Source organism: Melospiza georgiana, chromosome 3, assembly GCF_028018845.1.
Source record: "Melospiza georgiana isolate bMelGeo1 chromosome 3, bMelGeo1.pri, whole genome shotgun sequence".
NCBI classification, from domain to species: domain Eukaryota; kingdom Metazoa; phylum Chordata; class Aves; order Passeriformes; family Passerellidae; genus Melospiza; species Melospiza georgiana.
In genome coordinates this window covers 28,498,597-28,512,039 of record NC_080432.1, presented here as the reverse complement: position 1 = coordinate 28,512,039, position 13,443 = coordinate 28,498,597, and positions in this window count along the sequence as shown.

Genomic DNA, 13,443 nt, shown 5'->3' with positions numbered 1-13,443 from the left:
GCCAGGGACCAGTGTGTGTGGGGCCAAGGAGTGCATTTTGAAGCATCACTGCCCCAGGTATTTCATGTCTCTGGGCAACGTGTGTTTTGCTTGACTGAAGTTTTTTTTTGGCCCAAGCTTTTCCTTGCCTTGGTGCACAGAGGCTGCAGTGATGAGCCTTAAACTGCCCTGAGGTGAACAGAGCAGCTGCTGTGTAGGAGATTTGGGACTCTGCGCAGGCAGGAGCAAAGTGGCACCTCTCTGGTCCAAAGCCCTGCAAGCTGGGCCAAGAAAACACGCTGGGTCTTAAGCCCAGCTGTTTCTGTAGAGCCCTGCCGTGGGGAGGAGATCAACACTGGCCTTACATTTGCTTTGTCATAACCCCTGGTTGGTTTTTTCCTTTCCTTGAGAGAAAGGCTCCATCTTGTACCATGTGTTGTGAGTGGGCATTTCTCTGGCCTTTTGGGTCTTTTTCCCAAGTGTTCACGCATGGGGTAAGGTCTGACAGCTTAATATCTAACAGTTATTTGCCTTTTTTTTTCCCTTGGCCTGTGAGCATTCTGTTTCTTAATAAAGCATTGGGGTTTTTTTCATTTTCATTTGTTGGTATTCCTTTCCTACTGGTGGAAAGGGATTATTAGAACCCTGTAGAGGAGACGACACTCATTCCAATGTCCTCATTTAAATTGTCTCTCAAACTCAGACAAGTGTAAAATTCAGAACAGAATTTGGCCCCAGCCACTAGCTCCTGTTTGCTCAGTTTTCTCCTGGGGACAGTTGTAGCTCTCCTGTCAGCCAAATTCCTACGGCTCTTTTGCAGATGACTAATTTAATTTCTATGGTATTTTTAAAAGCTTCATGTGAAGCTTTTAAAAAGAATAATCAGGGGTTTGGGGGGTGTGGGGGAAGATAATCTTATGTGTGGACAATACAGTTGAACCATATTCTTCTAGATCAATATGTCCTTGTGTCACATTTTCAGCCCTGACTTTTCATTCACATCGTTGCTGTCTTCTCCAAGAATTGTTCTAGAATTATATTGTCAAATCATTGGCATTTACATCAGAGAATCTCATCAATTTATCATGCTACCAGGGGTTGAACAATGTTTCCTCTAAAAGTATCCAGTCATTGCTTCACAGCTCATTTAGGCTCATTGCAGAAGTCACTCATAGTTTCCTTAAGAAATTTCTTTCAAGAGCTATTTCAATAGAAAAATATCATTTGAAGCTTTGAAGGGCCATGAAGAACTCAAAGAAAACAGCTTATGCAAATTTCCTTCCACAGTCTTTCAAAAGAAAAAGCAGTTACTTCTGCATATTGTGGGAACTGAACTCAATCTCAAGGACAGAATACTGTGTTATTATCCCAGGCAAAATAATTTTAGAGGGAAAAATACCTGAAACATTTGGAATCGTACAATCAATTTCCTCAGTTGGAAAGGATCCACAGGGCTTTTCAAAGTCCCAGATCCTGGCTCTGCACTTCAGTCCCAACAATCCAACCCTGTGCCTGAGAGTGCTGTCCAAATGCTCCTTGAACTCTGTCAGTCTTGGTGCTGTAACCACTTCCCTGGGGAACCTGTTGCAGTGTGCAACCACCCTCTTGAGTGAAACAGCTACTCCTGATATCCTATTTAAAATCCTCCTAACACAACTTCAGGCTATTCTCTAGGGCCTTGTCACTGGACACAGAGATCAGTGCCTTCCCCTCACAGGAAGTTGTAACTGCAATGAGGTCTTCCCTCAGTCTCCTCCAGGCTGAAGAGATCAAGTGGCCTCAGCTGCTCCTCATGTAGCTTCCCCTCCAGACCCTTCACCACCTGCTATGGTTTCAAACTATTAGAAAATAAATGTTAAATCAATTTCAATGCTTGCTTCTGGTATACGATCCAGGAATTGTCAAGTGTCCTGGGCTGACTATATGATGCTTTTATCCCCAATCATCTTGTTCTGTTTATCTGAATAATAAGTTTTGCACCTTTAAGCCTTGTTTCAGAGAGTGAAGTGGGCAGAGAAGAAGTGGCAGTTTGTTTTCAGACACTGCACTCGCTCCTCCACACTCCTGCTCCTGGACTGTGTTGTCTGCGGATGGACAGACAGCGGGACAGAGCTCTCCTTTGCTTTTAGTCAGCTTAGTTAGCTGAGGCAGAGAAGTTCCCTGGACTGTGTTTTTCTTCCCTTTTCTTTGGACCTCTTGAAGCCTGCTCTGGACTGAACACCCAGGGGAGCACCAGCAGCTGCGCCTGTGGCCCACCGGGCCGGGCCTGGCCTGCGACATTTCCAGCACTGGAGGGACTGACCAGAGACTGAGTGAGCTGAGCCGCAACCCGGGGAGGGACTTTCTCAGTTTGTCATCTCTTTTGGAGCGGCAAGGGGTTTTATTGTTTGATATTGTTTAGGTTTTATTGTTTAATAAACAGGTTTTTTCTACTTTTCTCCAAGGAGGTAGTTTCTCCCGGATCGGTTGAGGGGAGGCGCCAGTTGGATCTGCTTCCCTAGAGGAGCTCCTTTGGGGATTCTCTTCCAAATTTGCTCTGAACCAGGACACCAAGCTAAGAGTTTACTCACAGATTCCTGTGTTGATCAGTGTTGTTCTGATTCAGGATATCATCCAACAATTTATACTTCCCTCTGTGATACTCCAGATTCCAATCCAAAAACTTCATTTGAATGTTGGTCTCTCCTAGACATTGCAAAATTTGACTTTGTTTCACTTTAATCACTACTCCCCAGCTGATCTCTGGCGTCCTGTGGGTAATGGAAGTCAACCAGTAACCATCTGCACTCACACCAGACCAAGGGTTGCTCAGACCTCCCTTATTTTCCTCCACTAGCCACTGACTTGTAATGCAATTACCTAAGGTTCCACGTTATTGTTGCTGCCTTCCCAATGCAAATTGGTCAGGCTCATTTGCTCTCTAAACCCTGAACCTGTAAATCTCTCAGTTTTAAATATTACCACCACTGGAATGATCCTTGAATTTCAAAGTGAGAAAGAAGTGAAGTGTGTAAGTTAACCACAATTACCCACTGAGTAAATAGCTAAGTCAACAGAAAAGACTTCTTTTAATTCCAGTCCCAAACTTTACATATGAGAACTCAGAGACTGTTGAAAATATAATTTTTGCAACCTTTAAATTCTAATACTAACAGCATAAATAACAGCATGGCCATCTGAGCCTCTTTTCCATGCTCTTTACCAGATACTGGTGAAGACACAAGAGTAACATAATCAAGACACAGAGTAGCAGATTTTTCTAAAATTCCCCTTCCTTGTTGTGCAGACTTTGGAATTGATTTAGGAGAAATTTTTGTCTCACAGCAAAATTACATGCCAGATTACAAAAACATCAAGAAATTTTGTACTACTGAGCTTCCTTCAAGATTTAATAATGGGGTTTTTATATCTATCTTGAGACTAACTATCAATTTTCAAGCATCACAATTCTTCCATCAGAGACTTTTGTTACCTACCTATCTACCTATTTTAATACCATTCCTAAATCCAGCACATGTATATGATTTCACATTTGCTTATCATTGTAGACATCAGACCAGAGACCATAAGAAGCTGCTTAGAAACTAAGTATTTGACATTTTCTTGAGCCTGTAGACAATGGAATCCAAATAAAATCTACCTTTTCAAAGCACACTTCTCAAAGCAAATGTTTTAGCAAGGGTGGTTTGCTAGACAAAAAACTCAGGTCCACACCAGAGAGGAGAAAGAGATCCTAAAGAAGGTCTGGAAATTTGTATTTAATATACAGTGGAAGTTTAGAATTTTTCTGTCATTTATGTACAGTTCCTGAAATAATCTATCAGGAATTAAGTGGTATTATGACATAGAAAATAAAATTTGACCTTTAGGAAATAGACTTAAATCTTTGATCCAGTATTGACATCTTGCAAAAACTTACAGAAAATTCAAAGGCTTGGAGTTTTTTTGCCCTTTATATATTTGGTCACATGTAAAACATCTGAGTCACTCCTGAAATTCATTGCTTGATATTTACTGGAAAAGAGTAGAAATGAATCTTCTCTAAATTCTAAAACACATAATTTTTTTTTTTTAAGACAGATGTTGTCTCTTCCTATGGATGGGCACTGTGTGAAGCTGTCATTGACAGACAGTGAGAGCTTCAATGTGGTTTTAAACACATCACTCCATAATATAAATTTAACCGCAACAGACATTATGAGTGCTTCAAACACAAGAGCCCCTTTCCATCTCCCTCTACCCCACCCATCTTAACAATGACTCTTTTGTCTGCCAGCGTGAGTTCTAGAGAGGTTTATCATCTCTGAGTGACCCCAGGCCATGCAATCAATGTGATTAATTTTTAATCTTTTTCAATAGTTCAACTTTACAAAGCAGAAAACATCAGTTTTAATGACTGGCAATTTCTACTGCCTGCCATTTAAATTGCAGGATTTGTTTCAAACTCTTGCCTGTCAGCATTAAGGCTAAAGGCTTAGACCCGCCCCCACCAGCACCAGGAGATGTTCTTTTAAAACCAGCAGGTCAACACAATCTTAGGGTGGCTTTGTTCTGAACAGACTTAAAGAATAAGAAGTGGCTCTGGTTTTAAGACTTGTTATCGGTAGAGCTGAAGGTTCTCGATATTTTCTTGTCATCTCCTGCTGCCTTGCCAGCCATACCTGCAGACTTTCCTATGGCTGATACAAATACAACTGAGGAGGTGCTTCCATTCCAGAGAGCAGACTTGGCACTTCCATCTGCCTCGTGTTAAATTTCCTGACTTAATTCTCTTTAGTCAAGTGTACAGTGGCTGGAGGATGCTGCGTCTTACTGTAAAAAGATGCACACCCTGAAGACAACAAAGTCTTCTGAGTAGCACTGGTTCTTTGAGTTTCAGAGCATGTTTTGGAATTGCCTTTCTTAGCAGGGGACACAAGCAGGTTCTTTGTATCCTAAAGGTAGCCTTTCACACCATCATGTTGGTATCTTTCTCACTGAGTGGGCTAAAACAAATTTATACATGTGCTAGTTTTCTGTGGGCTTTAGCAGATAACCTCTTAATCAGCCAAACAGAACAAAACACAAGCAAAAAATGTTCCTTTGCCCAATAAACCAATGCAGAAAGCTAAAAAAAAATCCATTTGCCCTGGCAGAAAGAGCACTGCCGTGAGTCCGTGGAGTACTAGGAAGTGGGTGACATTTCCTCATTGTCTTTCTTTAAAGGCTGTCTCAGGTTCAACAGGGGCTACAGATCATGGAGATGCAGCTGGCTCCACAAGCTGCAAAAGAAAATAGTAAAATGGTAAAGATCTCCAGTGGAGTAAAGTAATGGATATCAGCTATTAGATAGAAAAGAATCTGACATGATTTCAGATTGCATTTGCATGAGAAGTGAGAAAAAAACCTTCTGAATAGTACTCAAATATCCTAATAAATCAAATATACTCATACTGCAACTATATGAGTCGGTCATCCTTTTGTCTTCCAAGTGAACTCCTTACAGCAAAATTACCTAAATTAGGGTACTGGGAAACTGTAATTTTTTTTAATCTAGTGTCTGTACAAGTGCATTTCCTGATGACTAATGACAACAAACCAGTTACTAAAGAATTTCATTTTAAAAAGCCAGTTGGGCTCTGATTAAGTATTTCTTCTGGGAGAATTTTGGTCTTAAAATTCCAAGCTCATTTAAATACAAGTTTTCTCAGAATAGTGGGAAAGAGCAGGCCATCCTACTGCATCCCATGGCCTGGGAGCTAACTCCCAGTCTGGAAGGGGTGATCTCTCTTGCCTCCTTCTGCAGTCATGTGGACAGAAACACCCCCAAAGGGTCTCTCACAGCAGTTCAGTTATGCTCTGGTTCACAAACAGCATAAGATCCACTATCCTGGCCTTTGGGCATTATATGCCATGGGATGACTTTTTCCAAGGCAAGGGGAGAGGAGGGGAGATACAAATGACCTCTGAACAGCTAAATTTCTTCCTAAAATATTCTGGAGATTGTATTCTAGTTGATTCATCCATTATCCTGATTTTGGCTGGGATAGAGCTTGTTTTCATCTTAGGACCTGGTACACGGCTCTGTTTTGGATTGGGATGAGAATAATGTTGATAACACACTGATTTGATTGTTGCTGAGCATTGCTTGCACTAAGTCAAGAACTTCTCAGTGTCTCCTGCTCAGCCAGTGAGGAGCAGCTCAAGTGAGGGAGCACAGCCAGGACAGCTGACCAGAACTGGACAAAGGGATATTCCATACCACAGAGCTTCATGTCCAGTACATAAACTGGGGGCAGTTGGATGAGAGGGGCTGACCACTGCTCAATGACTGGATGGACTTTGGTCAGCAAGTGGTGAGTAGCTGAATTTCTTGGTATTTAGTTATCTATTCTTGTTGTTGTTATTATATTTAAATTTGCTTCCATTATTAAATTGTTCTTAAAAAAACCCACTAGGGTTTTTTTAAATTTTCTTTCTGATTCTTCTCCCCATCCATCTGGGAGGGGACAGGCAGTAAGTGAGTGTCTGCATGGGGCTTTTTTGCCAGCTGGAGTTAAACCATGACATTCTCAATGCTGAGAGATGTGACTTTGGGCTGAACAGCTCTTTCCTCCTGAGCTAGTTTTGTGGCACTGTGCCATAGCCCCTGGGGTTTTTTTAAGATCACAATTAATGGGGTCTGATTTCAAAAGGGCCATTCCCTGCCAATTTTGGTCTCTACCAAACTGAAACAATTTATAAATAGGCCCTTTAGAAAAGGCTGGGACTTACCATGCATTTTATTTCTCAGGAGCTTTCAATTCAGGAATTGAGGGATACCTATTCCCACACAGTTCTAGCCATGCCACATTCTCCTATTGCCTCTAATTTGTCCACAGCATTTCTAAATATTCTGGGGAAAATACCACCACTGTTTTGAACAAGGAGGTGCTAATTCATTGTGATTCCAGTAAGCAAGGCATTCAAACTTTGTAAATTATTACCTAAAATGCCTTTTAATACAGCTAATATGACAAAAAGGAGAGCATGGATAATCTTACCTGACTCAGGTGGGACCCCTGAGCTGTACCTTATTCAACGGGTCTCCAAGCACATCATCCTGATGGACATCCATAGGAAGGTTTCCACACTTTAGTGTTTTGAGCTTTAACAGGATTTTCTCAAATCCTACTCATCAATCCTATTACTGAATAAAAGGATTTTTTACACAAGAATGTGTGGCTGCACTTTTAAAGACAAGAAACATGGGAGTATAATTGCTTGACAACTGTGACCACCAGCAGAGAGAAGGGAGGGTTTTCCTCCTCATCACTACCAAATGGTAAAGCGGTTCCTTTTGCAATGTGGAGGCTTTGTCATTCCTGCCCCAAAGTATTACATCAGTCTGTGTATCACACCAAAAGGGAGGTGCTGAGCCCTTGGCTCTAACATTCATGCCCCTGAGCTGTACTCTCAGACAAACCAGTATCTGTCTCCTTTTGACCATAAATAACCCATATTCCGCAGGGCCCCGAACAAGAGCCTGTTTTACCACTCTGCCAGCGACATGGTCAGCAGTCGGCCCTGGAGTGCCTGGGCGGACACAGATTCCACCACAAAACATGGATGGACATCTTCTGGCATGGATTTGCTTAATCTCCACCTAGTCTGGGGAGCATGGGCATGCCTTTCATCTCCTGCCCCTTCTACAATGCTACTCTCAGACTTCAAAAATATGAGGAGGAGAAGGAAGCTGATGAAGCCCTGCACTTTTGACACCATATCAGAAGTACCACAAGGCCCTTTTTATGTTAGAAATTAGGTGACACCATCTTTTCATGACTCATCCTGACGCCAAGATTGTGTTTTCATGCTCTGGGTAGTTTCAAATGAAACCACCATTAAGCATTATTCTGTTGAATTAGAATTCAAGAAAATCTTGGAACCATTCTGCCTGCCATGCTGAAATACCAAGTTGTCAATGACAAATAGCAATGGCAAATCCACCACAATATTCCAAAGAGGAGACATGAAGGAGCAGGATTCTGTCCACTGCAAATGCACAGAAAGTAATGATCACTGAATACCAAGAGCAGAATAAAGATGCTGCAGTGATGATAATCACTTTGTTAACAGAGAACAGCAATGGCAAAGGAAAGTGCTGATAATTGAGCTTAAATTTGAGACTGTAGTTGGAATGAATAACACTTAATTTTTAAATTAATGCAGCATCCGATTTTTTCTACTGAGACCACCAAAGAAATTGGCAGGTTTTTGGAAGGATCTATCTCCTACTGAGACACTTCAATTAAAAAGCTAGTTCATTTCCAAAAACATTCCACAGGTCCAAGCAACCACTAAAAGAGAAGAGAAACCAAGTGTGTCTCTGAGTAAAATCCAAAGCCAACAAAGACTGAAAATCCAAAGGAGTGACAAGCCCAAATGAGATATAGGACATATTAAGTTCCTTTTGGATATTTTTAAATTCAAAGGCTTTTGAATATGAGGTCTTTATAAACCTGTATAAACCTTGAAGAAGAGGCCAAATGCAGACTTCAGATATGGATCAGATATAGTAAAATAAGGAATTTAAAATAGGACCACTAGAATTCTATCTGAAGCATCTAAGAAACATTTAATAGTTTCGTACCGAAGATATAAGCTCTACATTAAAAAGCTTACTTGCTATTAGGCCATGACAGCATTTTTCACAGATTATTTGTTGTCTTAGTTTGAAAGACAGGTGTCGGCTAAGGAAGATAGGAACCTCCCTTGGAATGGAAGATATGGCCCCCTTCCCTCCAAATTATTATAATTTTGAAATTAAGGGGCGTTCAGGCAGAGATATGAGAAAATGAAAACAAGTTCTCTACCAGGATGTATAACAAGGCAAAAAAACCAGTGGCTGTGACAGCAGAACCACAAACCCTGTCCTGGCCTCTTCTGGGCTGCGGGCACTTTCCCCTTTGGTGCAGTTCCACTCACAGCCGACAGGGGCGCTGGTGGCTCCCGGCCGGGCAGGGCGGGTGCGATGATTCCCCTGCGCCTGCAGGGGGCGCTGTGACACGAGTTTCGGTCGTGTCTCTGCACACAGTGATGAGGATGGCCGCAGCCGGTAGGAGCGGGTGGAGAAAAGGCTTCCTTTATGAACTTACAAGGGGAGCCAATCCTGGTGCCCCTTTGGGATAGCAAAAGGAGCTGTAGCAGGAACCTTGGAGTAGCAAGCTGAGAAGGCAGGGATGAGCAAAGTCCCAGAGTGGTAGGTGAAATGTATCAGAGAGGTCCTGGCAGGGGAGGAGGTGAGTGGTTACAGTGCAGCAAAGAGACCTCAGAGAAGTGGCAGAGAAACAGTGGGGTCTGGGCAATGGCTGGCCCCAAACAGGGCCAGCAGAGACTCCCTTGGAGGGTGAAAGGGCTTGGAGATCCCAGAGGCACCCAAGGAGATGGTGACAGGTCCTTTGTTTAGTGAGGTCAGGTGTTAATAAGGTCCCAGTGCATCGGCCACTCTTATGAGCAGAGGCCCGCTCATGATAGAAGGCAGCAGAGGACAGAACCCCACAGCGGTGGTGAATTCTTCCTACAGCAACTGCAGCCTCCTTCCCCTCTGAATGCTGAGAGACCAAGAAGGAATGCCTCCTAGCACCTGCCCCAGCCCCCTTTTCCCCACCCAAATTCTTTGGTATCTCTGCCCCTCCAAGAGAACCCCTCAGACAGGAGAAGTGCAGCCAGTGTCCTCTTCCTCTGAGGTTGGCAACTGCTTTTATCTCTCTTAAGTTCCCTTAAGTTATTATTGTCTCCTAGCAATACATATGGGGGAAAATTCCCTGAGAGAAAGAAGCAAGAGGAAGAATCCCAAACCCCAACATTTGTGTATATGTAGCACAGCCCAGGAACAGGAGTACAGATTAGACAATAATCCTGAGATTAACATTTGCCTTGCAGAGGCGCCTGCTCAAGAGAAGGGATTGTGCTAACAGACATTTGTTCTAAGACAGGACGATTTAAAAAAAAAAATAAATAAACACACAAAACCTAAAAAATACATTCAAAACCCTCAAAGGAATAGTTAATAATTAAACAAAAAGTTGAATGTTTAAAGACTGAAATATTTTTCTTGTGGTCACTCATGTCATATACTGTGGCATCAAGACTCATGCTGATTGCCCCTGTGTCACCTTGCACATGAAGTGAGCCCTGAGCAGACTACCTAAATCTTGTGTCATTCGTCTGTGAGAGCCACCTGAATGGCCTTGTCCACAGAAACCTCTGCTGCTCTGAAAGGAGAAGACTTTTTGGATGAAAGTGCCACTTCTGCTGTTCCTACAGTGCTGACAACCATCTTGGTAGTGTGTCATTGTGGCTGTTGACAGCCTGCTGTATGGTTCCTTCACATGCTTTATGCCTTTTCCCAAGCCACAAAGTGATATACACTCAGTAAGGAGGCAGAAGTGATAAAAGGAAACTAACATGGTGACATAATCCAGTAGAAAAGTCCAGATTCTTCTCTACTCACTCCTTTCCAGCATTTCCACATCCCAAGTTACCATTGGAACAGCTGAGTAGGGTAGGATTCCTTCGGTGTGCCAAGTATTTTTGCCAAACTGTATCCAAAAGTCACTTTCCTCTTGTGCCACAAGGCACATTTCCATATATTAAAAAAAAAATACATATACCTGACATTGTCCAGGCAAATGTAGGGTTCATTAACATCAGTTGCAGACTCTCAGATTGAGTAAAGCCCCTGGGCCAACTGGTGGGAATACTGAGCAAAAATACACATGCTTGTTTTCCCAGAAAATCACAAGTCTGATGCTTCGTCCCACTTCACTGCCTGATTTAAATTAGTAACCTTTGGAAAACCCCAGCTATGCTTTATGCAAAGCTTAGGTAAGATTAATTACTTCACTCAGAGTCCAATTTATTTAGCAATTAGGAAAACTTAGACAGTAACTGAGTTTGCTGTTTTGAAATGAAGGGCCTGAGTCCTCAGGTCTGCTTCCAGGCTAAATGCTGGGTTTAGTACTTCATGATTTCAAAGTCTCCAAACAAGTACTTTACACTGCAATTGTTTTTGCATCATTCAGCCTCCAAATAACCTCCCTATTCAACCTGTGAGCATACTAATGATCAAAACAAATAAACAGGAATGTGAATCTTTGTCGTGATTTGATGCTGGCCAAATTCCAGACACCCACGAAAATCACTCACTCAGCCTCCCCTGCCTCAGCTAAGCAGAGGAAAGAGAAAAGTTTAATGAAGGCTTCATGAATTGAGATAAGGACTGGGAGAAAACACTCCAAGGGCAAAACAGGATCAGATGAGAGATACATAGTGAATTTATTACTTACAAAATCACAGGAAGATAATGAGAAGCAAAATAAGCCCTTAAAACCATATTTTCTTTCCCCAACCCCTCACTCCTTCCCACTGACAATGCAGGGAGAAAGGGCAGTTTGTCAGTTTGGTCAGTTTGTCACCCAAGATTTTCTTCCCCTGCTCCAAGAAAGGAGTCCTTTCCCTGTGAGACTGTGAGTCCCTCCCACAGGAGACACATCTCCACAAACCTCTCTGATATGGGCCCAATCTCACAAGCAGCAGCCCTCCCAAAACCGCTCCAACATGGTTCTCCTCCCACGGGGTGCAGTACTCCAAGGACAGGCTGCTCCAACCAGGGAGCAGGGCACTCGCCCTCCACTGGGTCTCCCACTGGATCACAGCCTCCTTCAACCACCCACCTCTTTTGGCATGGGCACCTCCCTCATGGACTGTGGGTGGATTTTTGCATCCCCCATGGATCCCCATGGCCTGTGGGTGGATCTCTGCATCCTCCAGGGATCCCTGTGGGCTGCAGGGGCACAGCTGCCTCACCATGGCCTTCATCATGTTTTACCATGGTGTCACCACCACAGCCTGCAGAGGAATCTTAGCTCTGGCACCTGGAGCAGCACCTCCTCCCCCTCCTTTTCCACTGACCTTGGTGTCTCCATGTTGTTTCCTTCACATATTCTCAGAGGAAGCTCCTCCTCTTCTCTGGCTAGGAAAATACCAAAAACCCCCGATGTCTCCCATTGCTTTGATTTTCTTAAATCTGTTATCACAGAGCCGTTACAATCATCTCTATTTGGACCAGCCTTGGACAGCAGCATGTTTATCTTCAGAGCCATTAGGGATTGGCTCTGCTGGACATGGTGGAAGCTTCCAGCAGCTTCTCACAGAAGCCACCTCTGTGGCCCCCCCTGCTACCAAAACCTAGACCATACAAAACCAACACAGTATTTTCCATTATAGTTTTCAGTAGCAACTTTTCTTTCTCAGCCTGAATGTATCACACTGGTAACACTGGTCCCAGGAAATGCCTTGTGATGCTGTGTTGATTTTGTGACACCATTGGGAATCATCAATTAATGTTATTAAGGAGAAACCTTGTCCTCTGCAGAAATCGTACACCCAAATAATATGCATACACTTGCTGCATTTACCCCATGGCTTTAGACCCCTTAGACTACCATACTAGCCCTTGTTGCAGTGGGGCAGGGTGCTGGGACAGTCATTGAGGCTCTAGACCCACCCTGAACTTCCACTCTGCCCAAGAACAGTTCCAGCCCCACTGGTTTTGTTCTCTATTCAGTGACTCCCAGTCAACAGCTACAAAGCACTGCCTTGCACAGCACATATAAATCACATTGGTTCACAATGCTAGTGGTGTTCTCTGAGAAACAACTTGACACATATAGCACAATTCCTTGGAGCACAGGAGATGAACTAGTGCTGTACAGAAGCTCTCACTGAGCACGCAGTGCACATCTGGAGTTATCAAGGTTCTGATGCCAACTTGCTTTGAGTCAATTGGGAGAGACAGTTCTGCAGCAGATGAGGTTTTGGCCTAAAGGAATATAAATATCTGGATATTATATTTCTTGATTAGCTCACTAGATAACTTCATGTGAAACAGCTGAATGAAGTCTTAGAGAGATCACGAACATTCTGAATGCAAAGCTCCCTTTAGCATATCAGTTTTTCTTCAGGGGCATTTAAGGTTTATGTGGCCCATTTTAGGGATCATGTTAATGTGGCTCCGATGTACACAGTTTCCTTTGCCTCTTTCTTCATACTTACTATATTTACATTTTTTTTGTGACAGAATTTAACAGGTGGACTGGATCTGATTTCCTCATTGTTCATCTGGTTGCACCCTTTCAGGACATTAAAAATCCCTTAGTGTATTTTCAAATTTTAAACTGGTTGTTCAAAACAAAACCAAGCAAAGTATTTGTTGTGAAATTCTTAATGCTCTCTGCTATCTGCAGACATTGGGGACTTTCCAATCTTCTTCAAGTTTTCTGAAAGGAATGCCACAGTAGTGGCTCTTTTACCCCAGACATGTTCTATATTCACAGGTTTCTTTCCTTACCTTCTTTTTCCAGAGCTAAGTGTCCACTAGCTCACAAGAGCCTTGTGAATGTGCATCGGGACACACAGTCTAAGTTTTCTGCAAACCTCCTA